This window comes from Heterocephalus glaber, unplaced genomic scaffold, assembly GCF_053883595.1.
Source record: "Heterocephalus glaber isolate CG9 unplaced genomic scaffold, H.glaber_assembly_v1.0 deba00000613, whole genome shotgun sequence".
Classification (NCBI taxonomy): Eukaryota; Metazoa; Chordata; class Mammalia; order Rodentia; family Bathyergidae; genus Heterocephalus; species Heterocephalus glaber.
In genome coordinates, this window is record NW_028258152.1 from 2486907 (window position 1) to 2514887 (window position 27981).

The 27981-nt window shown below is 43.1% G+C and overlaps 1 protein-coding gene across 9 annotated transcripts in view; it reads right to left on the reverse strand.

Moving 5' to 3' along the window:
• The window catches only part of LOC106008094 (uncharacterized), a 120188-nt gene that overhangs the window by 27170 nt on the left and 65037 nt on the right, over positions 1–27981 (reverse strand). For 7 of the 9 annotated variants that reach the window (XR_015449073.1, XM_087205787.1, XM_087205786.1 and 4 more), the window contains 2 exons: positions 2536–26885; positions 15–155 (listed from right to left, as the gene is read on the reverse strand). The gene's annotated coding sequence lies outside the window, so the exon portion shown is untranslated. The remainder of the gene's footprint in view (positions 1–14; positions 156–2535; positions 26886–27981) is intronic. The other 2 variants (XR_015449075.1, XR_015449074.1) reach the window with 1 other exon arrangement.

The following is a 27981-nucleotide window of genomic DNA, read 5'->3' on the forward strand; positions in this document are numbered from 1 at the left end:
ATTAGAACACGCGCTTTCTTTGGCCTGCTTTGTGTAGCCATAAGGACATTCACTTCACAATGGGCTCTGGAAGGGTCCGCTTCATCCCTGTTGCTATCTCCAGGGTTTGACACCGTAGCTCGCATACAGAAGATGTCTGATGTGTTCAAGAAGTCCTGAATGAATGATACACTTGAATGAGTGAAATTCAAGTGAAATGAAGAACTGGAAATGATGGAGAGGAGAAACTAACATCCATTGTACTTTTCCTGAAATGAATGTTTTTATCTCCTCCTCTATAATCCTCTGAGATGGGCTTTATTATGACATTTTTACAAATGAAGTCAAAGCTCAGAGGACTTGTATAACTTTTCCAAGGTAAGTTGTAAGGCCTGGTCAGCCTGACCTGGGACCCTGTGCTTTCCTGGAATTGGCAACACAGCCTCAAAAGACTTTGCCTGGGCCTCTCAGACCTCAGCTTCCTTTTGAGGTACTATTTGAAGACACACCAGTTCTTCAACACAGAGTATAATATGGCCAGAGAAGCTGGGGGCCAGGGCTTCAGTTGTAGGGTTTGCCTACAGGGAGGGATCAGAAAGAGAAAGAGTGAATGGAGAGGGAAGAGAGAAAACAGAGAAAGAGTTGGGTTATGACACCAGCTGAGGGCGGGGAGAATTTCATCAGGAAAAGAAGACCAGTGTGTTGTGGGCTTGCAATGAAATGGGGACTGTGAGAAAAAGTAACCAGTGCCTTCTGAGTGGGTTGAAATCAGACAAGGGGACAGGGAGTTAAAGACAGATGGGCTGATGAGGAAATACACGGAGGAGAAGCACTTATCCACTTGAGAATCTTCTCACCAAAAGGAAGCTGAGGGCCAAGAACGCCCGGCAAAGTCAGTCTTCCCAGGTAAGAGGAAATGTATGTGCTTGTGAAGGAGGCAACAATGACAGTTGACTTTCACCAATCAGTCCACAGGCCCTCTCTCCTTTGCCAGGCTTCCTTGCAAATCGATGTGTGTGTGTGTGTGTGTGTGTGTGTGTGTGTGTGTGTGTGTGTGTGATTATTTTTCGCTAGTGGATCATAAGCAGTGGGTGACATGCAATTTTGGTGGAAGCTCAAAAGAGCCCAAGTTCCTTTTCCATCACCCTCTGTCCCTGATTTGGTTCCCTGATGGCCACTAGATAGCATAACCTCAACAGGGACAAGGGCCACCTAACCTTTATCAGAGTCTGTGAAAGTGAAACACAAGGCTTTGTTGTGTTAAGCCACTAAAATTTTGAAGTATTGTCTGCTAGAAGAGCTGATGTCAGTTCTTCTAAGGACAGAGTGAGATGAAAGAGAAAGCAGGGAGAAATCTGAGACCAAAGTGTGTCGGGACTGGAGAATGGAACCGAGAAGAATGGAATTTAGGAGGAAGAACAGATCTTGACCTAGAGGTGGAAGAAAAGCTGGAAGAACACGAGTCAAGACTGAGGGCTTCGAGAGAATGATACCACATGAGCAGGTAGAAGGTGAGAGGTTCACACGGGCTCTTTGGTGGGGAGAAGGCTTGGAGCCAAAAGAGGGAATGGAGGGTCTGAAACACCAGCTGTTAGACCTGTGTTGACCAGAGAGCCAGTAAAGGAAGATCGGAGGCCAGCTGGAGTTGAGTGTGTCCTCAGGAAAGCCACAGAGAGCAGGAAAACTCCAGAAGAGAACTCAGGTGATCAAGGAAATGTAATTTTTGTATGAGGCAAAGCTAAACTGATTGGAACTCTTCAGCCTGAAACCACAAAAGCTGAGCAAGAGGTGATCAAAGGTTTATAGTCTGAAGGGCCCAGAGATTTGAGGAGGAGACCATCTCGCTCGCTGATACTTGCAAAACCTATCCTGAAAACTGAAAGAGGAGTTTTAAGATAAAGAACTAAAATACTGCACTCTACAGCAGGTGCATGAAGTACGGCATAAGTGTAAATATAAATATAGCAGGAAACTGACTTCTGAGATTGGGTTCCCAAAATGTGGATGATATCACATATAAACAAACAAGAATTTTGCATGGTTGGAGATATCATGGGAAAAACAGACCTGGTTTTGAACTCCATTTACCAGACGTTTTCCACTTTTCATTCATCAAACATCTATTGAACACCTATTGTGTGCCAACAGTGAGTGACACAGTGGCTTCTGGTGGCTTCCCCTGACTTGGGGCTCCTGGAGGTCCTGTGTTCCAGATAGTGTGGCTTCCAATCAGAGGAAGGCCACCAAGACATACACAGCCTCTGTCCTCATGGAGCATACACCCTAGTGGAGAAGGGAGGTATCAAACACATGGTGGCAGAAATAATGATAAAAGTCATAACTTTGGTCAAGGCCTTCAAGGGCCAGCACATGGTGCTCTGAGGGCATCCAGGGGGACTGAACTGATACAGTGAGTGAAGGAAGGATGGTTTCCTTGGAGGAGTGACCTTTAAACTGAAATTACAATACCAATAAGAATTAGCTGTTGAGGAAAGAGGTCAGGAGGGTTCTAGAGAGAAGAAAAGGCTGGGGTAAGGCCCAGAGATTGACAAGCACCTTACTCTGTCTTAGTTCCTCTGTGCTTCTCGAAAAGGATCCTCGACTGGGTGTCGATAAGGTCTAGAAACTCGCCTGGCATCTGGCGATGGCCATCTTTCTCTGTTGTATCTCCAGGAAGGCAGAAGCACAAGAGAAGGACAGAGTGAGACAAGGCGAGCTGGACCTTGTAACAAGCTCACTCTCAGGACCAGCGACCCATCCCCGAGGCCGCAGCATTAACCTGGTCATGAATAACAAGCTCTCTTGATCCCTCCCCATTAAGCCCCACTTCCCAGCATGCACTGGGATTAGATTTCCAACCTGGGGACTTTAAGAGACTTTAGTCAAACTGTAGCAGCCATATTCCTTAGCTTCCCAAGTAGTGCTAATGGCCCACACCAGGCCACCCCCCACATCCCATGGCTGCTGTGAGGGCTGGCTGCCCACAGCTCAAGGATGTCCCTTTGGAGAATTTGTCCCCTTCCAGCAGGGCCACAACACCTGAAAATGCCAGGGAGGGCATGGTACCCCACCCAACCTTTGCTCCAGGCAGGTAGGAAGGGACAAATACAGTCCAACCCAAGGATTGGCCCGTGAGAGGACACAGCCAGCCTTCCCTTCATGCTGTGTTGTTGTCAAGCCCTAAGACATGTGTGGGATCAGGCCAAATCTGCACTCAACAGACACCGCATTTCACTCGACTTCCTCTCCTACCTTCTCCTGCAGCCTCTCTGAGAGTTCTCCTTCAGTAATCACGCTCACAAGAATCTCCATCCGGGCCCTGCTCTGGAGGACACCACCCAGGATAGTTGCTTAAATGAAACAGTGGGTTTAAAAACTGAGCATCCTTGAAACAGGCACCTGCAGGGTGTCACAGGAGCGTCCCTCACACCCCTCTCTGGGTACCCAGGGACTCCGTTTTGTGCAAGGATGGTAACTGTACTATTGGCAAAATATATACAGGTTTATCCTCTAAGTTGATTCTCAAAACAATCCCTGAGATAGAGAGGAGCAGCCAGCATCCCAGGCCTAGGGTCCCAACAAAGAAAGCTAGGATCAGACCAGTGACACAGCTTGCTCAGGCTTATCAGTGAGTGTTGCTAGGACTTGGTACCACTGCCCCTCCTGCCCACTCATTCATCCTCCCTGTGAGACCCAAGTACAAGATGAGACAGCAGATTCACCTGACTTGGTGTGGCATTTTTATGCTCTTGTGGGTTTGCTTTCATCTTTGCTAATTCGACCTTGAGGGCAAACATGTTAATCATGTGAATGCACACAGTACTTTTCAAAAAAGAAGTGTGTGTGTGTGTGTGTGTGTGTGTGTTTCCAAACCAAGTAGGATGTGCTAGTTTCCATTTACTTCTGAGATCTTTTCACCCCTTCATCAAGGGCAAGGAGCAGAAAGTCTTTTCAGATTCAGCTAGCATCTAAAAATCTACAGAGGAAATGGTTAAATGGAATTGTTCAGGTATCTTTTCAGCTAGGGAATTTAGGTCTTTAAGAGCCACAGCCTCTAGAGAATATTTGTCAAAAGAGGCCAACTGATTTCAAGAAATGAGTCCCACCCACCCTCTACTATCTGTGAGCCTTGAATAAGAGGACAGAGTAACCTTGTGAGTGACTGTCTGCTCCTGAAATTCTATAGGCAGCATAAAGGGTGCTTTGACATTTGTATGATGGCCTCTGGATTTTTCTTTTCCTGCTTCCAAGTGCACAGAAACGGGACTTTCATTTCTTGAAAGTTAATTTTCTTCAGCAGCTTATTCTCCATCTGAAGCCACAATCCTCTTTGGAGAAGCAATCGGTTATTGTGTAGAGGATTTTGAAGTTACATACTAAGGATTATGACTCTATTTGGTTAGTACGAAGAAGTGACAGGAGAACTCTTAAGTACCACATATTGTACCCAGTTTTGATGAAAATGTTCCTAGTGGAGATAAATAAGAGAAGGGACAGTAAAATCTATGAAATTGTTGTTGGTCGATGAAATGCTAATGAGAATTTTTTCCAAATGTGGAGTGACGTTTTGTCTACTGGGCATTGCAATGTGTTCCTACCCCGGGTACTGAGACACGCCAGTTATAATTCAACTTTCCTGGTTTAATGAACCTCTTCTTTTTCACTATTTTCATCACGCTGCTCTTGCCATAAACATAATCCTTGCCACCTCCCACCTCAGAGGACTTCAACAAAGAACAAAAGAAAAAGTGCTTTGCCAAAAAACACTGCAATCCTGCAAAGATGTCTTCTCATTGTGTACAAAAACACACTGTCCCACAGCACAGAAAGTCCACATGGCCTGGCTGTTTCCACCTTCCTGAGCACTGGTATCTTGACATGAACACCTCTTTACTTAAAGATGAACATGAACCTGACCGAAATAACGCTCATGAAATATTAACCCAGGATGCAAAGAGGTGGGAAAATTGCAAATTTCATAATGTCGATCATTCAGCATCTTTCACTTCTGCTTAATTTTTTATGTGAGCTGTCTATTTGCAACCATGGTACACTGGCTTTAAAGCAGGATGGAAAGTTTAGCATGGTGTGATTTCCCAGAAGCCATGGCTGTCTTTGCTCAGGGAAGGTATCTACACATTCCTGTCTGGTTCTGAGTTAATTCACTTCACCCAAAAGTGTGTCAGCACCCTTTTCTCATGCCTCACCATGGCTTCCAGCCAAATGTCACTCTGATTAGTCTCTTTGTTTTGGTTTGGAAATAAACTTTTAAGAAAAAGAATTCCGACTACACCCTGAAATTGTGTGTCTCCATCAGACCAGAAAATGCTGAACAAAACTAATCTGGGGGGGTGAACTCTGAAGCCCTGAAGTCTATGTCAGTTCCACTCAGGTCCATTTGCTGTGGAATAAAATTGATGTTCATCAGGGGAAGAGGTACATTATTTTTCTCTTAGAGAAAAGGGTTTTATGTATTTCATCCCCATTAAAGTGGATTTTCTAGTACCTGGAGCTCTTATTGGTTGCTATGAATCATTTTTCAGAGTTAATAGTAAGTGTCCCCAATTATCCCAAAGCCCACCCAACCCAATGCTCAAGTGGTAGTATTTTTCCTCCACAATGGCAAGCAATGCTCTCAATGATGACTCCAAGTTATCATGCCTGTGGAATCATCAAGGGTTGAATAATACCTCAGTTTTAGGAGTAAGTGTGTATCTTAGGATTAAGTGCATGTGCTTTTGTTATAATTCACTGCAAAACTGATGACTTTTATTGATGTATAGGTAACTTCAAGTTAGATAAAATATCGACCAACAATCCTATCATCCCATTGTCAAATAAGGAACGAAATTTAACTGATATCTTTTGAAAACAGAAACTAAGAGAGTGACTTTTAAAGCAAATCACGAAGGACTCATAACTTTGATTTTTAAATAGATTTATATTCATGATGATGGGGCAGCCCCACTTAGATTCTTAAGGCAACACAGATGTGTATGAAGTGTGGCTTTTCCTGAGCATACAAGACATGGTCAGTGGAGACAAGTGATTTCACTACTTTCCTAAAGGAAAGAACAGATGACTTAGATCACAGTTCTGATCGGAAAGTCCCAAGGAAATGCATCTTTAGCAGGCTTTATACCCAACCCAGGGAGTAACCCAAGCTCTCCTCTTTACCAAGATGCTCTGTGTTCACACATTAGGGCTCTGCAGCCCTGTCCTTACCAGGTCCTCCCTACCCTGGTCCATGGGGAACTCCTGATGCTAGCTGGGGCCTTTGTGTCTAAGATAATGCCCCAGGAAGGTCCACACCTTTGAGCCACTTGACACATGAGCAGATGTCAGTGTTGTCCTAGACAACAGAATATATCCTCTGATTTTCAGTCAACATAGAGTACCAGTTAAATGTATGGACTTCGGTGTTAGCCACCTGGCCTTAAATTCCCTTTTTGCCATTTACCATCTGTTAAGTTCCTATTGTCAAATCACATAGCTGCTTTAAACCTCCATTTTCCATTAGTACAAGGTTAATGACACTATCAATAAGATCTATTCACGGAGTCACTGTGGATTAAATGAGATAATGTATGCTGCATCTTTGGCACAATGTCTAGCACACACTAAGTCCTCAACCAGGAGTGACTATTATTTTTATCTGGCAATCTTCCACAATCACATATTCATATATACATGTGCAGGCTTTCTTTATCCTTCCTGATTTAATAACCTAAAATCATTTCCTCACTCATTAAAATAATAGCAATCATTATTGCAATTACTGTTTGCTCGTGACACTTCACATTATTATAATTATTATTTTTATCCTGCTCTCACAAATGTCACTAATCACTACCAACCATTACTTGTCATTAATAATTACCAATGTCATGACATCCCACCCCAGTGTTCAGGATAAATGAGAGTTGTTTTATTAGAACTAAGGGCCAGCCATAGGTGAAGGATATGCCTCCATTAAACAAAAGTCACCTGGAATATTCCAGGTAGGATTGTTTTCCATCCTAGACTAATCACAATAACTCACTAAGTTTAATGTCTGTCCTAAAACATCTGAAGAGACTGTGTTCTGAAGGAAAATATCTCAGGGATATGTAGAGCATGTGAAATCATATGAACTGGGCAGGAAGAGCCCTCCACTGCTCTATAAGGCAATATTCTAAAAGAAGTAACTGCTTGTTTGTTATAAAGCCACATAAAATATCAGCCGACTTTAGTAAACTCCCCATAACAAACTCATGAATATATAGATACACAAGTAAAATCTCATTGATTTCCATACTTTTCCAAATTTTTATGTTTTGCTTAATGGTGTGTTAGCTTTCTGTTAGTGTAACAAAATACCTGAGATGATAAATTTATAAAGAGGAAAGGTTTATTTTGGCTCATGGTTTCAATCCTTGGCTTGGCCCTATTGCTTTTGGGCCTGTGGCAAGGCAGCACATAATGGTGGGAGCACACATTGGAGGAAACGTCTCACTTTCTGGCAGTGAGGAAGCAAAAGAAGAGACAGAAAGCAGCTAGGATCCAATATTCCCTTCAAGGGCACATCACCAAGGACCTAACTTCCTTCCACTAGACTCCACTTCAAGGTTCCACTACCTTCTAATAGGGCCTCAGGAAGGTGACCAAGTCTTTAATATATGGGCTTTGGGTACTCTTAAGATTTGAACTATAGCACTGGGACTCAGATAAAATTAAATACAGTATATAAGACAGAAGCCAGACCATGAAGTTTCAGCTTCCAAGGAAATAATCTGCAGTGAAACGTGACTTCCATTGAACTGTGAAACAAGCAGTCTTTAGAGCGACAAATGAGAGCTGAAGAATGACCAGCATTCCATTTTGGAATCTAAACTTTTTATTTCCTTTTAACATATTCTTTGTGACTTTCTTCTGCTACCAAGATGAAGATAAGGATGAGTAAGCCTGCCTACTTCTCCAGGGAAGGGACTAAGGTATACTGAGAGGGTATCTCCAGCACTTCATACAGGACCTGGTGCATGGAGCCCATGAAGATCCCTGAATAAAAATGGAACTGTAAATTCCAGAGTAAATTTTAGAGTAGGTAGGAGGAGCATGGAAAGATGCAGGACTGGAGGAGAGAAATAGTCTGTGGCTCTGTCCTAAAAATCAGATTTCAGTCACCTCAGATCATCACTGCCCTCTTCCCCTTTTGATCTCTGTATGGTAGGGTGGTTCCAGTCGAACCATAAGAATTTCACCCTTATTGGTCAAAAATGTTCAAATACTAAGAATGTAAGGTTCAACTTAATTAAAAGTAGGCAGAGGAGTTAAGAGCTCTTGTTTCAGATGCAGGGATGTGAGTTTGAATTCTGACCTCTGTTTAGAAACCAGGTGACACTAGACACAGTGCTTAACATTTCTAAGTCTCTGTTCCTTTAGAGAACCTCATAGTTGTTAGTTGCAACTATAACACATAGAGCATCCTGGTGGACATCCTTCAACACTGGGAGTCCAGACCCTGTCCCCTTCCTTCTGATCTGCCTCTGTTACCCTAAAAATCCATAATGGCCCTTTCGTCAGTCACCACCTCACTCTACCGTGTACTTTCTGCATGACATTAGTCATTATATTGTTTGCCATTTCAGAATAGGATTGAAGTAGAAGCTGAAAAAACAAGGCATTCAATTATAGGGTTTTTTTTTTCCTTTTAAAATTTCAATACACCTGGAAAGTAATTTCTGTATTTAACTATTCAGCGTAATGAGTTTTATTGTAATGAGATTTTTAAAAACTATTATGATGGGTGAAGGGCTGAGGCTTAAAATATTTTCATTTTCAGATATGTTCAGCTTTAATGAAACCCAATATGCAACAATCTAAATTTAGGTAAATTGGAAGCTTTATTAGGCTCATATTGTTTACATTACAAAAAGGGTTTTCTGCTTTACACAGGCATTTATTTCAGCATTCCTCTAAATAGTGAGGTCCCCATTGGTGCATTTGGAACACAACCTGACTTGTTACCATGTTATTTACACACAGGTGTTTCCTATAAAGTGAGGTTGAATGGGGGAGAGTGTTGGGTTGCAGCAGGAATGCCTCTGAATTGCACGATCAGTCAGAGACGAGGAATTGAGAGGAGAGATTTTGAGTGACACTGTCGGTAGACAGGAAGAAAGGTTCAACATTAGACTTTCAGAGCTTCTATCTAATCTTGATGTGAAGGCATCTGTCAAATGCACCATTATATCTCTTTAGCTTAACCTGAGTAGTGTTCAGCGATTAAAGTAATGGAACAGGAATCAGAAGTCATGTTTTCTGTTTCTGTCTCTTCTTGTTTCCAAGTGGATTCTCCTGACATGTTCCCTTGAAGGCCAGTTTCCCATTTATAAATCCATTATTTCTCTCCTAGGGGATGCAGTAAAACCTTGTTAATGTTTTTAATAGCCTCTCAGTTCTTCAGTCTAATTATATATATGCTTGTGAATCAATTGCCATAAAGTCCTCTGTACTTTTCATCTTTACCTTTTTTTTTTTTCGTCTTTACCTTGAAAAATAAGTCACTATTAAAACCAAATCATCAGTTATGGAATTAAGAAAAAAATGTCATCTGCATTAGGCAGCTTTCCATTACTATAACAAAATACCAGAGATAAACAACGTATAAGGAGGAATGTTTTATTTTGGCTCATAGTTTTATTCCATAGTCGGTTGGCCCATTGCTTTGGGCTTGTGGTGAGGAGGCCATGAAACATCATGGTGGGAGATGCATGGTAGAGAAAGACTGCTCAGCTCCTCACGACCAGAAGTAAAAGAGAGGCAGGAAGGGGGTTGGGTCCAGCTATCCCCTTCAAGGGCATGCCCCCAATGATGTAACTTCTTCTACCAGGCTCCACGGCTTAAAGATTCACCACCGCCTAACAGCACCGTGCTTGGGCACCCAGCTTTCAACTCATGGACCTTTGGGTGACATTTAAGATCCAAACTATGGCATCACCCAAACAGTACCTGAAAACTTTACAAAACATCTTCATGAACCTTTATTAAATAAAGCTTTAGAATCTTAAATGAATGGCAACCTGTCACTAAAGCTATGGTATAGGCTATTTTATGCCAAAAAATTTGTTAGATCCATGTCATCAAATCTAGCCAGTTTGTGTAGTTAGTGAAAAGATAGAAATATCTTCATTCTACGCACATGGTCAAAATGCTGAATGTGTCTCACAATCTAAGTTGCAAGGGTTTGAAAGTAGAATTTTGATGATTTTAGACCTATTGCTTTTGAAAGTAAACACTAATTCCAGAACTGTAGTAGAATCAGATCGCTGGATATTGTCATTAAAAAATTAAAATTGCTTTACTTATATTTTAAGGGGGAAGCAAGTGATCTTTAAAAGAAAGTTAAAGAAAAAGATGGAAAGAACCCAGCAAAATGAACTAAAGTTAAAGCTTAAGTATTTATTTCCTTTCCTTTGCTTCCAAGAGTAGAATTCATTCATTTATTCCTATGTTCTAAATGCAGTAGGAAGCAGTCTCCCCAGAACCTAGAAAAGTGCCTAGAACATAGTAGCCAGTCTGTAAGTGAGTGAGGTGGCATTTACGGAAATACCCTATCTCATTTTGCATGGGGTGATGTGGCCCAGAGCAAGAAGTGTAGACCAGGTGCCAGTAGTTGGTGAACAGAGAGCCAAGACCTAGTAACTGCACCAGCTGGGGAAAATCACCCATGCACTGGGAAGGGTATTGGTTAAGACGGATTTCAGCTGCCAGAGAGACCTGACAGACTTTGGAGTAAGAAGAGGAGCACAAGATCACAGCAGACTGGAGCCTAGTGAGCTTTGAAAGCCACTCCCTGATGTTTGACGTCAGGATCTGTTATGCGAGCTCATGCCAGGTTGGCCTCAAAAATCAACAGCTGTGGACAATTGGTTACATGAAGGCTGCCAGTATGGCAATGACATGAAGAAAGCAAGAATAGTTTTCCCAGGTGGTGACATAAAAATCTATGATCTACTGATATCTCATAAGGTTCTGCTGATTTATACATTATAATAGAAATAATGATGAACAAAGTTATTTAAATCAAGGGCTCTTCTAAGCATCCCATTATAGTGGCCCCAGAAACAATATAGAATAGTTCCTTTGTGTGTTGGTCAGCTTTTTGTTGCTGTGACAAAGTACCTGAGAACAACAATTTAAAGGAGGAGAGATTTATTTTGGCTCATGGTATGAGAGGTTTCAGTCCATGGTCAGCTAGTTCCATTGCTTTGGACTTTAGGTGAGGCAGAGTGTCATGGCAGAGAGGGCAATGCAGAGGAAAACTGCTCACTTATGACAAAGCAAGAGAGAATGAGCTGGGAGAAGAGGGAGTGATGACATACCTTTCAAAGTCGTGCCTTCTGAGATCTACTTCCTTCAACAGAGCCCCACCTCCTAATAGCCCCTTCAGCTCTGAACTCAACAAGGGATTAATCTACGGATGAGGTTAGCACTCTCATGATCCAATCATATCTCTGGACCCCACCTCTGAAGATCCCTGCATTGGGGATCAAGCCTGTAATGTATGAGTCTTTGGGAGACACTTTCTATTTAAACCCTAATGTTTTGTTTTTCTTTTAACAAAGGCCTTTCCCACTCTACCAAGAAAGCATGAAGTAGATGGTGAGTCAAGCTTGGTCATTCAAGGGCAGTTTAGTACAGGGACTATTTCAAAGGGGTGAGTTGGGTTTAGGAAACCAAAAGGGATAATACAGTGCCCTGACTAGCAACGACCAACAAGATGCCACCTTCAGGCTTTGAAAGCCAAATTTGCCAAGTGCTCCCCACTAGAGTTTCTGTAGGCCGTTGAGGCAGGAAGGAAGCTGGGGCAGCAAATACCACGCCCGCACTCTCTCCTCTCCTGTACTCCTTCTTCCTCTCACCTGTGGAAGCCAGACAAAAGCCAGAGGCACACAGGCTGGCTGCCAGCACAGAGGGGATCCAGAAGGCTGGAGAGTGGTCCAGGGGCAAGTGGAAGACAGCCCAACCTTACTGGGAATTAACTGATGTTAAGAAAATGATGCCTGAAAGATCTCAAAGAATCAGTAAAAATATTCATTTAAAGAAATTGTTGAAATCAGCTCCACTTGTTAGCATACTAATCTTGGTGCTACATTTCATAATAGCACCCAATCAATGGGTATCTTTGGTTAGACTGTGAACTTCCTGAAGGCAGGAGCCGGGTTTCAGTCTTTATCCTCAACACCACCGTCAGCCTGACTTATAACACATGTTCTATAACTATTTGTTGATTTTTTTTTGTATGAACACATAAATGTTATAGTCTGGATCTAGAATGTCCTGCTAAGGCTTATGTGTTGAAGGCTTGGTCCTCCATGCAGCGGTGTTCAGAGCTGGAAGGTGATTGTATCATGAGGGCTCTAACCTCATCAATGGATTCATCCACCTATGGGCTTATAATCTGATGCCATTATTTGGAGGAAGTGGGGCCCACTTGGGGAAAACAGATCACAGTATGTGTAGCAGTGGGGTGGAGGAATGCCCTAGAAGGGTATATCGTATCCCTGGCTTCTCTCTCTCTCCCTCTCTCTCTTTCTCGCTCTCTCCCTCCCTCCCTTCCTTCCACTATTATGTTTCTCCCTTACTACAAGTCTAGAGCAATGGAGCCAGCCAACCATAAGCTGAAATTTCTGAAATCATGAGCCAAAAATACCTTTCCTCCTTTGAGTTGTTATTCTCAGGTACTTTGTCACAGCAATGGAAAGCTGACTACCACTATAAGTAAATAAGTGAATGGAGTACATTCTGGTGTATTTAATTTTCTTGTCAAAAGGAGCTTTATCCAAAAAGGAAATACAGTCACAGAAAACCTCTTTGATCTTCCTCCGTGACTGAAAACTCTCCCTACAGTATAACATTAGCTGTTGCCACTACTCAAAGCAGATTATACTGAGCATAAAAGCATAGTTCTTTGATGGCTGAGAATCCAGCAATACTCAAGGCTGTCATTCAAAACTGTGGGGGTGACAACAGAGCTGACTTTCAGGGCACCTGAAATTTTTAAACACAAATAAACAAATACATTGGAATTGCTGTACCAGGTCAGACTGGTGGTTTGTTCAGCCAAGAACTCTGCTAGGGCCAAATGTTTTTCCATAAGTGTAAACTCTGTGATTAATTTAAGATTGAGGTCAGTAAGACTCCAATATGTAGAGAATTGATTTCCTTTTTTCTCCACTGTCATATTTTCTGCTTCTCTTTTGGTGCTTTTTGACATTCCCGAAATGACTAAACTCTCTACTAAATTAAGTCTCTGGACTTTATTTCTCCTATTGCTTCTCAAGAGGATTGTTTTACTCTCTATCACCTGTCCAGTAGGGGTCAACTTGTGTTGGCTTCTTTCTTCTTTCAAATATTAGATGAAATCATCACAATTCTCTCTTAAATTTTCTCTCCAATCCGCATTCCCATTCCCAGCTAATATTACAGTTTCACTGCTGTTCAACAAACTCCTCCAAAATGCACGTAATTCTGAAAAGCTGACAGCCACTGACCTGTTATTCTTTGGTGTCCTGGGGATGGCCCAGTCACATGCGTGAATCAATTGGAGAACATTCACTTCCACATGTTACAAGAAGACTGTAACCTAACACCAGTGAGCTTCCTTGGTTGATTTTGTATACTGTCGGGTTAATTTCTCTGGTAATTCCCTGTAATCCACATCTCTGTGCCTTCAGAAATCTGGCCCTTCACATTGGCCCTATGGGTATCATGTCTCCAAAGTAACAAATCATGGCAGACTCATGGAAATGTCCCACCTTGACAGTACTCTTTTGGTACCCTCTTGCAGGGTTTCCTAAGGAGAAACCCTCCATACAGTCCCTGTACTAGACTTCGGGTTTTGTTCACGTGATCCCCCATCCCTTGCTGTGAAAGAGAACTGTAGGCCCCCAAAGACTGACCAAGACCTGCAAAACCCAGCCCTTTCCGTCTTCTCTTTCATTCCTCTCTTCCTTTCTTCCAACCCATTTCTGTCCTCCTCCTCCTCCCTAAACCATTTTCAGAGCTTAGCTCTGAACTCTACAAATTCCAGTTGTGGCTCAACTGTGAGCTCCCAATAGGTTCCCTGATTCCCTCCTTAGTGCAGTCCTGAAGTTTTGAAGAAGTAGGAAATGATACATTCATAAGAGGATAAAGTTTATTTGAAAACTGAAGTTGAAATTCTGTTATACATATATACACACAAGAAGATGGAATAAGCAAAAAATTTTAAATCACAAAATAGACGAGCAAAAACAATAAAGCTTTATTTTTCCCCAGCTCCCAATGACGAATGTAACTGCATTGTATACCTAAAATGTACCAATAAACTTAATGAAAAAAAAATAAAGCCTTTAAATTATCTTTAACCCTATTCTTCAGAGACAATCATTATTTATATTTTGATGTATATACTAACACTCTGTTCTTCAAAAACATATATGTATGTTTTTAATAAAATGGGGCAACACTATTTATGACTATCATCTTGTCTCTTTCATGTCACTAATCTTTTACATCATTTGAAATGACTGAATAATATTCCAGTTCATCAATGTTCATAATTTATTCAACAAATGTCTTAATGTCCCAACTGTCACCTCATTTCTGATGTTTTGATGGTCAATATCATGCCTAAATATTTACATATGTTAACATAAAGAAATGGCTCTAAATGGAATTACTAGATCAAAGACTGTGGAACACAGTGAGGCTTTTGATACAAATCAACCACATGACTGAGCTCTGGGATCTGATTTACTACAAAGATTGAGAATTTGAGGTAAGAGGAAAGATGAAGAGAAAATGAAACTGTTTGAGAAGAATAAGAAAAACATCAATAAAACATTCAGGTAAGAAAACTGAAAGCTTTGCTTGCAAACAAAAACTTAGAAACCTTGTTAATGTCCTCCCTTGCTTTCCTGGATGAAAAATAGATTGCAGGATCATATTCTCAGTAGAAGGAAGGAAAGGAGAGAGGGAAGGAGAAACAGAAAGGAGGAGAGAGGAAGAGAAGGGTGGGAGGAAAGAAGAAAAAGAATATTTGAAAAAAGTTCAGAAGACAACATAGTTGATTTCATGAAGCATGACAAATTCCACCCCAACAAATCAAAGGTGCAGTTGGTTATATACATCTTTTCAGACAACACATGTGAAATATCTCTAGTGATGTGTTTGTCTCCTCTGTGGCCATTCTAGTAAAGATGTTGTCCCAGTTGCATTAATGTTTGATTGAAATAGACCCTTGGAATAAATACCACAGGCTGAGAGCTTCCAGAACTCTACACAAATATAACTAGGCTGGGAGGGGGGAGTTGAATCTCTATCCGATGAAACCAGGAAATTGGTAGTAAAAATTATCAACTGTTGTCTTGAATCACCATGGAATGTGTCCTTCGTTCCAGACTTACCCATGGCATCCAGCTTGGGTGACCCTGGAGCCCAGAATGAACACGAGGCACAAACACACATGAGGTAAGGAGAGAAAGTGAGGAGACTAAGAGCTGAGTAAGAGAAAAGAGAAGGAAGGGCAGAAAACAAAGAGGTGAAAATGGAGAGAATCAGCTTCATTGCTTCAGTGGCATGAAAATAATGATCTGGAAACCTTACTTGGAAGGTTTACTGTGCCTGGGGTCATGGAAATACTACACTCTTCTCCAGAAGGACAAAGTGTTTCCATACAATTTCCCCAGCATTGGTACCTAGTGCTTACACACACACACACACACACACACACACACACACCATACTTAAAGGACCCCTTTAAGAAACAAACCAACCAAACACCAAAGTCCTTGATGGGTTGGTCTCTGATGAGGTAGGCAACAGCCCAGCCAGAATACACTTCTAGGAAATCCTGTCATGGGTACATCGTGTTGCTTCAAGGGCTTGGTTCTAACATAACTCAAGCAAGAGATCTTTGATGTCCATTCTTTTTGAGTAGGTTCTTTAGCATGAACCTGCCTCAAAACGTAAGCCCCAAGTCTCCACACTTGCCCAGGATGGGAAGATGCTACAGCTGACAGAAGAGACTGGCAGGAGCCTGGAAAAGTACAATAATATTCTACGTTGCCTTTAGTCTTATTTTTTATTTAGGCTAATTTGCATGACTGGTGTATGCCAAATGAAGATATTTTTCCGTCTCCCTAGAATAGCTTCACGTTAAAATATCACTCTTTTCAAAGTGCCCGAATATTACTGTGGTGAATAATAAGACAGATGGAAAATAGGAAGGGTAGAGCAAGTTCAAAATGCTTTATATTTGGCAGAATAAATTAGCTTTCCAGATTTCCAGCCTCCCTCAACTTTACTCATCTGAGGGCACTATCCACGCCATCCTGTGGAGCTGCGAGAACCAGAGAGCCTCATCAAACTCTATCAGCCTCCTACACACAGCACATTCAAAGGGCAGGTGGCAGCTGCCCGTCCCCAGGCTGAGCATGACACATTCTGGGGAGTGAGCAAGCCCGGGGAGAGCTTCCAGGCTGTGGAGCTTTGCTTCTTGCAGAATTCTGCCTGAAGCATCCATCACTTTCTGGAAAGAATCAAAATCCAGTGCGTGATGGATTTGTAGAAAATGGATGATCACCAGGAGTTCTTTCTCCCTTTCTGAGCAGACAGTAGCAGGAAGCAACCACCAGCTAAATATTTGACTAAATCGGGTTCACAACCCTGTGCTGCCGGTGACATGAACGTGTCTGTTTCTGAGGATGGCAGCTGCCATATTGATGGATCCCAGTGTGGCTCCTCAGCTCAGTGTGCTTCTCTCTCTCCTCCCTCCACTCAAAACTGAGCTGCCCTCCCAAGCCCACGTGAAATGTCACCACTCTTCCCGGAAGCCTCTTCCATGTACCAGGGCTTCTCTCCACTAAACAATTTAGAGATTAATAATGTAGCAACGGGAGAGAGATTAAAAAGCCATCTGGCGAGCAGGCCCTGACGAAGCCTAAAATACCTTCCAGACCAAAAAGAGACGAGAGCTCACAGCGAGAGCAGACAGATCTGAGCTCCATTTCTAGACTTGGTACTTATTAGCTGCACAGTTTTCAGGGTGGTTACTTGACTTCGTCCTCTTCCATTCTGGGAATAATAGTAGTCTACACCTCACAGGGTTTGGGGGATAACTTCATTGTCATTGGAAACAGTCTAATGCAAATAGTATAAATGTTAGTTATGACAGCTGCCAGTCCTGCAGCTGGGACGGACCACCTATGGTCCACTCTGGGGCAGCTCCACCAACTTCAAGACTAATGCAGCCAGACTGCCAGTGTGCTGAGCAGGCCCCTTGTGTCTGACTGTGTGATCGCTAGAAGCCTATAAAAGAGGAGAAAGCCTCAGTGTACCTGAGTCCCATTCGACCTCTTCATGACTCAGAGCTCACAGTACCAGAGTTTGTTCATTCATTCATTCGTTCAACAAATTCTTGTGCTAGTATGTGCTGGGTGCTCAGCTAGGAACTGGCAAACATCCCTGTGTCATGGGACTCACATTCTCAAAGAGAAAACATGTAAGAGTAGGAGATATGGTGTACTGGAGGCTTAGGAGTCCAGGGCCTGGGAGCTCCCATTGGCAACCTGATAGCAGGAAGGCCCATCTGAGCAGGTGATGGCTGAGCCCAGACCAGAAGGAAGGGAGGGAGCACGCAATGTGTATGGGGAAGCCACAACAGCAACCCTCTTCCGCCCCTGAGAGCTGCTTCTGCAGGCCCAGCACAGGCCTGGGAGGGGAGGGGAGCTGTTCCAGCTCACTCCCAGCCCAACACATAGAAAGTGGCCCCAACAGATTGGGTAGAGAAACAGACCCTGCGGGCAGCGTCAGGGACCACTGACATGACTGAAGGGCCCACACAGCGCCCGGTGCTGATAAGAGGGTGGTACTGGGGCATCTGCAAAGGAATTCTAGCACTCTGAGCTCTTCTTGGAGACAGGGCATCCATCGCTCAGCGCTTGGGCTCAAGCATGAAAAGTCATAGCTGATGTCTGGGAAACCAAAGCGCTTGATGCTGCTGGAAGCCCACAGCTTAGAAGGATGAGACACTCGGCCCAAGACCCAAGTCTGGTTGCCATGGCTACTCCCTCACCTTAACATCCTCTTCTGGGGTGGTCCAGAGAGCATCTATTAAGGACAGTGTGTCATGTTGCTTTTATCTATGTTTTATTTCAATCTAAGGGGCCTATAAGCACCTTGAAGGTAGAGACAAATTCTTACACTCCAGTTGCTTGCAATAATTTTCTTTGGACTAAAATTATATTAGCCAACATTTACTGAATATTTACCACATGCCATTGTCCCAAGCACATCATGGGCATTAACTCTTTAATTGTTACTCCACCTGGTAGGGTGGGTACTTCTATTCCAGATGAGAAATGGAGACACAGAGAGGTCATTCAGTTAGTAAGTGGAAATTTGATTCTAAATTTGCTATGGGTTGTCTTGTGTCCCCTTAAATATCATCTGTTAAACTCTTAAGTGTCAGGACCTCAAAATCTGACTATATTTGGTAACAGGGTATTTAATTAAATAATTAGGTGACCAGGTCTTTAATTAGGTACTTCAGCTAAAATAAGGTCGCTGGGGTGGGCCCTCACGCAGCATGACTGGTGTCACTACAGGAAGAGGAGATCTGGACACAAACAGATTTGTGTATAGGAAAGACCATGTGAAGACACATGGAGAAGATGGCTACCTACAAGGCAGAGAGGGGCCTCGAAAGCAACAGCCCCGCCACCACCTTGATCTTGGACTCCCAGCCTTCAGAACTTAAAAAATGCACTTCTGTTACTTGAGTCTCTCAGACTGTGGTATTTGTTACGGCCACCCTAGAAAGCTGGTCTCCAGGGGACGTTTAAGAAAGAACCAGGTGTCTCTGCGTTTCCTTTCTGAGGCCACACAGCCTGGCACTGCCGTCTCGCCTGTGCTCACCATGAAGAGGTGGAGTCTCTGGTCCCTGGGCATCTGGCATCCAGCAGGCTGAAATGCCCATGGTTTCCTCAGTGCTAAGCACACCCTGCTCGGGAGGAAAATTCACCTTCATCACACAGAAACTAATTTCCTGGCTTACACATGACCCACATCATGGAACTAGACTTCTTCATTCATGAATTCATTGGTTCATCCAACCAATGATTATTGACGCCTGCTGTCTCAGGCCATGTCCTGAGCACTGAAAATATAAAGGCAACCAGACATAAATCACAGCTCTCTGTAACCTCAGGACCCATGGCCACAGATTCAACCAACTATGGCTGGAGAGTGTTAAGAAAAAGAATCACATCTGAACTGAACAAGTGTGGATATTTTTTGTTCTTATTTCCTATTTACACAGCATTTACATTGTACTAGGTATGGTAAGTAATCTAGAGATGATTTGATGTATATGGAAGATGCGCATAGGTTGTATGTAAATATATACTATTTTACATAGAGACTCGAACACCCACAGATTTTGGTATGAAAAGATGGTCATGGAGCCATTCCCCAGAGGGTACCAAAGGAAGACTGTAAAGATACATTTTATTTTAATCAAGTAACCACACAAAATATTAAATGGCCAGTGTGGTAAGAACGAGAAAGGAGAGATATACAGTGCAATGGACGCAGATACTGGGGAACCTGGCCCCTTACGAGTGGTCAGCAAAGGCTTGCAGATCCTCAGACATAGAGGAGATACTGGAGGTACTGCAAGGCACAAAGCCCAGGATCCCAGACGAGGAAGTCCAGACCCACGCCTCAAGGAAAGAATTCGACTCAGAGCAGCTCGGCTTCTCAGATGCCACAGAATGGAGGCAGAAGGACGGGAAGAAAGAGAGAAGGAAGAAGAACAAGAAGAAAAGATAGAAAAGAAAGGAAGTCAGGGGGAAAAAAGGGAACAGTAATTGCAACCTGCCACATTCCAGGCAATACACTGAGCATGTTCACCTCATTCCACTCATATTTTCAGCCATCACAGAAATATCTACACTGGGCTAGGAATGGTCTGAGTGTGTGGGTGGGGGATGCTGTCTCCTTACATTTCACATACCAGGTGCCTCCCTGGCTCAGGCCAGCCCAGCCAGCGGCTCCACCCACAGGTTATCCACATGTCTGTGGCAGCAAGGCCTCCTCTGCGACACAATCTCCAGCAGAAGACTTCCAGCTCTCGGAAGACTTGGCATAAGCAGTGAGGCCCCTGAACAGTCCCTGCATCCCAGCTACCAGGGCGGCTGCATTCCTCCCAGCAGGACTTTGAACAAACCTCAGGGGGGTGCTGAGGATTGCTGAAGGTCAAGAATGGGTGGAATGTGATGGGATTTACTGGAAGATTCAGATTCTTGCAAAGTCTGAGATGGCAACAAGAATTTCTAAAACCCAAAACTAAGACCTGAAATATGACCAGAGAGATAAACTGGTCTGCTTTAAATTGCTACCTAAGAAGTGCTTTCATTATTTATACATTTCATGATATATATCGTAAATATATATATATAGAAAAAGGGAAAGAAAAGCTCAGATTAAAAACATTTTAACATGTATTTATGTTCCACTTCCAAAAAGCCTCACTGCACTTAGAACAAAAGTATTCCTTTTCTTTTCTGTAAATTCACAATTAGACTTAGCCCTTTCACTCTCCTACTTCCTTTACTAAGAACACAAGTAACAGCTAAGTGAACTTTGCTAACGTAATATCTTCAGAAGCATGACTGAGAGCCCTGTGTATTACCTAGATCAACATCTATGTTAAAGACCATAGAGAATTTTGTTTTAAAGTTCAGTGCTAGGAAAGGCTTCGTTTCCCTTCCAGTAATAGGTGCTAGAGAACTAAGCTTTCCCTTTACTATGGCTACAAAGAAGCTCAGAGCCAGCGTGAAGGCTCAACTGATGCAATTATGTTGGCCCTTGTGCTTGGTATTTACCTTTTTTGTTTGTTTGTTTGTTTGTTTGTTAATAATTTTCTATTTCCTATTTACTTATGCCCCTGTCCTTGGTTATTGTTTTAATAGCCTTAGTCACTCTGACACGACAGTCAAACTACCTTATCCCTTCTATCCCCGCAGAAAACAACTGGAGTATGGCATGCATTATTCATCTATTGCTATTTTTTTAATTACCCCAAAGTTAAATATTCCACACTGTTTTTGTGAGTAGGACTCTGGTAGCTGCTTAGCTGGGTGGATTTGCCTCCAAGCCAAGATGTTGCCATGGCTGCAGACATCTGAAGGCTTGGCCTATGCAGGCCAGTCTACTTCTGTGCATACTTGCCACACACCCAGCCAGAGGTGCTGCAGGGTGACTGCTTAAGCATCTCACATGGCACCTGGCTTCCCTCTAAGCAAATGATCCAAGAGAAAAAGCAGGGACTAAGCCGAAGTACCTTTTATGACCTCGTCTAAGGAGTCACACATCAGAATTTCCTCCACATTCTACTCACAAGAAGTGACTCGCTAAGAGTACAGCTCACACTCAAGGGGAGGGGAATCAGGTTCTGCCTTCTGAAGTGCCTTCCTCACATGGCAGAACAGATAAACAATCTCCCTCGGGCTTCTGCCATAAGAGAATTAAACCCATTCATGAGAGCAGAGCCCCTGTGGTCTAATCACCTACCAATACCATCACCTTGGGCCTTGGGTTTCAACATAGGAATGAAGGGCACAGATACCCAGAACACAGCACACAGACATATGTGGGAGAGAACACGTGGCGTCAGATGAAGTCAGAAATCAAGAAGGGACAAAATTTTCAAAAAGAAGAAGAGCTATGTTTTTAATCAGTTTTGAATGTCAATACCACCAAAGATAGAGTGGAAGAATAAAACTAAGGTAGCAAGTCCTAATGAATTTATAATTACTTTCATCTTTTCTTGAACATTCTCATTAGATCACACTCCAGGGGAGGGGAATCAGGTAAGAGAAATGAGTGGTGACTCAGAAAACAGGGTTACAGGTAAGGACTGCGCTTATCTCTGGGGCATGGTGGGCACTGGAGGGTAGGAGTGGGGATTGCAACTTCTGGTGCGACTGTACCAGATCCACGTTGCCAGGGAAAATCCAGAAACCCCAGTGGGCCAGACACCGGGCGCCTGGCGTAACCCCTGCTATTTAGGATCAGTGTGGCACAGACACTTAGCTTCTCATCCATCTAGAAAGTGTCCCTCCTGGTAAGAGGCCACAGGCACATGGGGAGGCTTTCTGGCTCATCCCAATATGGCACCAGCCTGCCTCTCTATGCCAGTGAATCCCCAAGTGCTAAGGGTGATTCACAAGATAGCAAAGATTTTCTTCTCCGTAAAGTCATCTTCCCACTTGCAAAATTGCCGTAAAATACTCCAATACACACCAACTAAGTAACCAGCTCCGTGAGGTGTGTAACAATCTTGTCATGTGGGAATTAACTAGCCTAAAATATGAGCGAGCCAGAGAGTGTATTATGAAATAAAGCATGTAGTGTGGAGCTTTTTCTTTCATTCTTTATGAAGAAATCCAGATGCCTAAGGAGATTAAATGTGTTCATTCAATAATAGTTAAATTCACATCTCCCACGCCTGCTGGGACGCACTCCCACTACCGTGTCCACCTTCTTACCCAGCAGAGGACACGTCTCTGACCCTCAGAGACCAAGGTGTGGGCTGTCCCCAGGGCATCCATAAGAGCCCCATGCATATAAAATGCCTGCCTACATCACACTGTTTTGTGTTTATCTGAGAGTGGGTCCTTTTCTACTTAGTGACCAAGAGCCCCAGGGGGAAGGGATACAGGCTTATTTGCATTTGTACTGAGCTTGGAGTCTGAGGCAGCTGCTGGTGTAGACACTGCTTTGACAAGGGATCATAATGGCAGCCATGGATGGGGGGAATCCAACACAAGAGTGCGTTGTTGGGGCAGTCACCACTGCGCAAGGAGAGCTTGCCTCACGGCTGCTGTTCCTCTCTGTCAAGAGTTGTCCCATGGTACAACAGATCTCTCCCCCTTCCAGGGGTCCCCAGGTAACCCAGTGCCATGGATGTGGGGGTCCCACCCACCAGCTGATGGGTGGCCAGAGCCCCAGTTCATTTAGAAGGAGGACCAAAGGGTAGGAGGCAAGATGGAAGAGGTGAACAGCACAGCCTAGGGACAGGAGGAAAGCATAACAATTCAGAGACCATCGTGGTTGTCTAGCAAGAGGTGGGAAGGACAGGAATCCAAACTGTGGCCTTGGAGACAGGGAAGAAGGGAGAGTCATCCGGGATGTTGCTGACTTGGTGGTGAAAAGGAAGCATACAGGGGCCTCTTGCCTCTAACCTAGCTGCCTCCAGGAGGGTGCAAAGGAGCAGAGGACCAAGAAGAGGAAGGGTACTGTGGACTCCAACAAGAGTTGCAATAGTCAAAAGGAGCATGGTGCAGATGGGGACCACAGCTTAGGAAAGAGGATGAAAAGTGCTGCTGGGAGCTCAGCTGGAGCCAGAGGCGGTGATTTATCTTCACTCCAGCTCTGTCGATTTAGGAACAAGTTGCGCTGACAGCTGGCCCAGTCTGAGTTGGGAATTTTGTTGGATAGGTCTGCAAAGCCAAGGGACCAAGGGAATGAATAGAAGATACTAAGAGCGTGAGAAGCTAGACTGTGGGTTAAATTTTGTGATGGGTGTTAGATGATTTTTGTAACCTTTTCGTACATTCTAGATTCTTTTTTGGTTTTTTTTTTTTGGTACCAGGGATTGAACTCGGGATCTTGTGCTTGCAAGGCAGGCGGCAGAACCACTGAGCTAAATCCCCAGCTCTTGTTCCAGATTCTTAATGTATGCAATATGATGATTTTTCCTGTCTGTGACCTGAAAAGGAATATTACCATATCCAATGTTGGTGCTTTTGAGTATTTGCGGCCAAAAAAATTGTTTTGAAAATGGCATTGATCAGAGAGGTCCCTTGCAGGCTCCGGGGCAGCTCAAGCGAGCTTGGAGGTGGTTTCCCCAAGAGGGGCCCAGGTAACGAGAGCTTGCAGGGCATGTCCTGGTGTCCTGGTTTGGCTTCCCCCTGTTGGCACTCTTGTTCCAGGAATGAGGACACGCACATATCTAAAGGCCAAAAGGACTAAGCCATCTCCCTCCCACTCCGGCCTCTAGCACATTCTGCTCCTTGGTGCTGTTTGAATTCCAATTTTCCATTTTCTCCATTTCTCACCCCCTACCCCTACCCCTTGTCTTTGATCCCCTGCCTCCCTCTAGTCTCCAGTGCTCTAAGGTGACAAGAAACTATTGACTCCTCCCCAGCATGCCCTGCAGGTCATTTCCTTGAGTACCAGGCAGGTTTTACAAGTGCTCCAATTACCCTGTGAGAATGACAAGCCCCTGAGGCCTGTGGCCTCGGGTACTCTGGGTTGGCCCTTGTCCACAGGACTTCTCCATTTGGAAGGCCCTGGCGTCCGGGCCTGCAGATGTCATGGGCATGGGGCAAGGAGTGAGACCTTAATTCAACTTGGCTGAGAGCCCCACGGCTTCTGTTGGTTTCTTCCTCTCCCCTGGGCCTCCATGCAAATGTTATTCCATTTAGACAGAGTTTTCAAACCCTTGGCATTTGCTTTAAAGGTAAGTCTGCTTTGAAGACTGGTAGGGATTTCAGTCATATTTCTACTCATAGTCAAGGAATGAGTGGGAACTAAAAATATCAGCATTTTGGATTTCTCTCTCTCTTTCTTTCTTTTTTTTTTTTTTGAACCTCGCTCACTCAGTCTTCTGAGTGCTCCAGGGAGCAGTCTGGCTGTCCTGTGCCCACACTGTCACCCTGAGGCAATGTCATCAGGACTTCCAAATGGCCCAGAGACCTGACACAGCGCCATAGGACTCCAAGGCCATTTTCCTAAACATGTGAAACAAAGTTCCCTAAATACATTACAAATTTAACAGGCAAGACAATTTGGCTATGGAAAAACCAGTCAGGATGTTCAGAGTATTAAAAGGCAAATTAGCTGACAAGTATCATCTCCACTCCATGTGCAGCCTGACATTAAGCAGCTCTACAAGTTATTACCAGGGTGTTGCGGCCAGAGAGAGGCCTGGCCAGCTCTCAAGCTGGCTTCATTACTCACTGGCTTGTTCTGCCCGTGCCCTTGTGGGCCACAACCATCTCTAGACAGGGACCAGGCAAGCGAACGTGGGGTCGGAAAATATTTTACTTGAAAGGCAATCCGAAGATAGACAATGATTTGCCATTGATGGCTTCTGTGTGAGTCAGTCTTTCTAAAAGTAGAAATGCTCCTTTAAAAGAAAGAAAGGAAAAAATCCTCTAAAATCTGTCAACTTTTTTTTTAAAACCAGATCTGTCTTTTGGAATTAGATTTAAATTAAGACAGGATGACTCACTCTGCCGATGCCTCATTAAAATAGAGATACCTTAAGAAGGTCAGAAGTTTGGACGTTGAGGTTGGATACAAACTGTTCTTCCATTTCAAGAGATCTGCACTCCAAAAGACAAAAGCATCTGGCAATGTCCTATATTTCTTGCTCCACAGGGTCAGAGCACCCCTTGGCAACGTGGACCAACATTCTGATTGACAGGCTAAGTTAACCATCCATGGCCAAGGTAATAATCATTTGGTATGCCCATATCGAAGCTAATTATTAAAGTTAATTAACAAGAAGCTTAATTAACGTATTAGCCATCTGACAGTGAAGAAACTGCTAAAGGTCACTTAGGGACTGGTCACTCTTCTGCTGTTGTATTTTAGCTGGAGAGCAAAGTCAGAAAAATATTTGCCAAGTAAAGCAGAACAAAAAAGAAAAATTGCTAAAGACTGGAAGCACCATGGTAACACTCCAATCTGAATGCTGTGCCACATCTAAAAGACAAGTGATAATGACAACAATTTCTGGGAAATTGTATTAGATAATGCCTGCCTCCGAGGTACAAGTGACTGAGCCATTGTTCCCTTACGTTAAACCTGTTTACTCCTTTCATTTGCAATCTCAGAGGAATAAATTCATCCACATGAAAACAAGTCCCCTGTGGAATAAATTGCCTGAGAGTTTTTGCCAAAGCAGAAGATGTGATCACTGGTGACATAAAAGTAGGTGGCAATCCTAGCAGACCTCATCACCCTTGCTGTCTACCTATGCCTACTCAGGCTTGTTTTTGTGATTAGGTTCGTCCTTATATTCTGGCCAAATAAAGTAACAGGATATAATACATAACACCACCTGTAGCTTAGTGCCTGTTAGTAGGCAAATTCACATAAATCAACAGAGGTCATGGCGGGAGAGATGGATCTGAAGACCCAACTGGAATAAATTGGATGTCTGGCTCTGCCACTTGCTATGTGGCTCAGACAAATCCCTTGGTCACACTGGGCGTAACTGGCAGTGTCATATGGAATAAAGACAGTAGAAGTTAAACGGACTAAGAGTGTCTGGAATTGAGTAGGAGTCTCATAAGTCCTGCTACTATGTCTTAAGTGGCCCATTTAAGTGACAATGAACAAGACGGCCGCTGATATATTAATCCGTTTATTTACAGACGTCTGAGGATGCCTAGGTGACACTGGGGCTCCAGGGAACATTTGATCTTACGTAATGATCCCTCTGGAACAGGCCCCTTCCACTCTGCCCAGATTCTGACTCCATCGAAGCTATCTTCCGGTTACCAAACTTTTTGGTTTCGGGACACCTTCACAGTCATAAAAATGATTGAAGGCCCTACATTAGTTTTCTGTCGCTGCAGTAACTAATCACTACAAATTCAGAGGCATCAAACAATGTAAATTTATCACTGTACCGTCCTGGAGGTCAGAGGTCTTGAGGATCCCCAGAGGTCAGTAGACTACATTCTGCAAGCCAGTGCCTCAGAGTAGCCATCACCCAAGAGGCGCGGAATCAAGTGGGAATTGTCTGAAGCCTTCTTGATTGTTAGAACTCATGGAGGCAGCTCCAGGTAGCAAACACATTTCTGCAACAGACAAGGTCCTGACTTAAATCCTTTGAAATGTATGTTTTCTCTTGGAACCTGTAGCTCTCTCATCTGAAAGATGAAATTAGTACTTTTCCTAACAGCTTCAGAATTTTATTATGAGACTCAAACTTTGATCGCGTGTGTGAAAATTATTTTTCTGACTTTGCTATAAACAACTGACCTAAGTGGCACATATTTAGCATACAATGGCTTTGTTTTCCATTTTTATTTTTTATTAGTAGATGTTTGCAGTACATAACAGCCACATTTCTCCTGGAGAGTTGGTGTTTGGACCTCCATTGCCTTTGCCACTGCCAAGATAATGAGCACAGCCATTGCTCCCAGCAGTTTCCTCTCTTCACCTCCTATATTGTCAGCTTTACATTTTCTAGAATTTTATATAAACAAAATTGTAGTGCATATACTCTTTTCTGACTGGCTTCTTCCACGCAACATAATTACTTTGAGATTCATCCCTGTTGTGGCAGGTACTAAAACGCAGTTCATTCCTTTTTACCTCTGAGTAGTATTCACCTATGGGCCACCATTTGGATTGCTGTAGTTTGGGACTGTTACACATAAAGCTGTTATGAATATTTGTGTGTGAATTTTTTTAGGAAATTACTCTAAACTTCACTTTGGTAAAGATCCAGGAGTAGAGTGGCTGGGTCGTATTATAGGGTCATGTTTAGTTTTTAAAGAAATGTGGAAATTATTTTTAAAGGTGACTGTACTTTTACAATCCCATTAGCAGTGTATTTTAAATTTTAGTCATTCTAATAGGTATATATGTATTAAAGCAATTTGAATGCCAAAAATCTGTATGCAAATATAAGATTTATAATAATATCTCTTTATTGTGTATAATTTCAAAGCATGCAAGTTTACCCTGAATATACTTTACAGTCATTTGTTAGTTGTTCTGTAAATATTTTCCAAGGTTTGAGACCATTTTGAATGCTTAATAAAAATTATAAATTTCTCAACAGCAATGATGGAGATTTTTATTTCTTTGATTTTTCGAAAACCTAGTGTTGACTCTCAGTAAGCATATTCTCTTCCTACCTGTCCCTCCAAATTCTCCAAATTACTT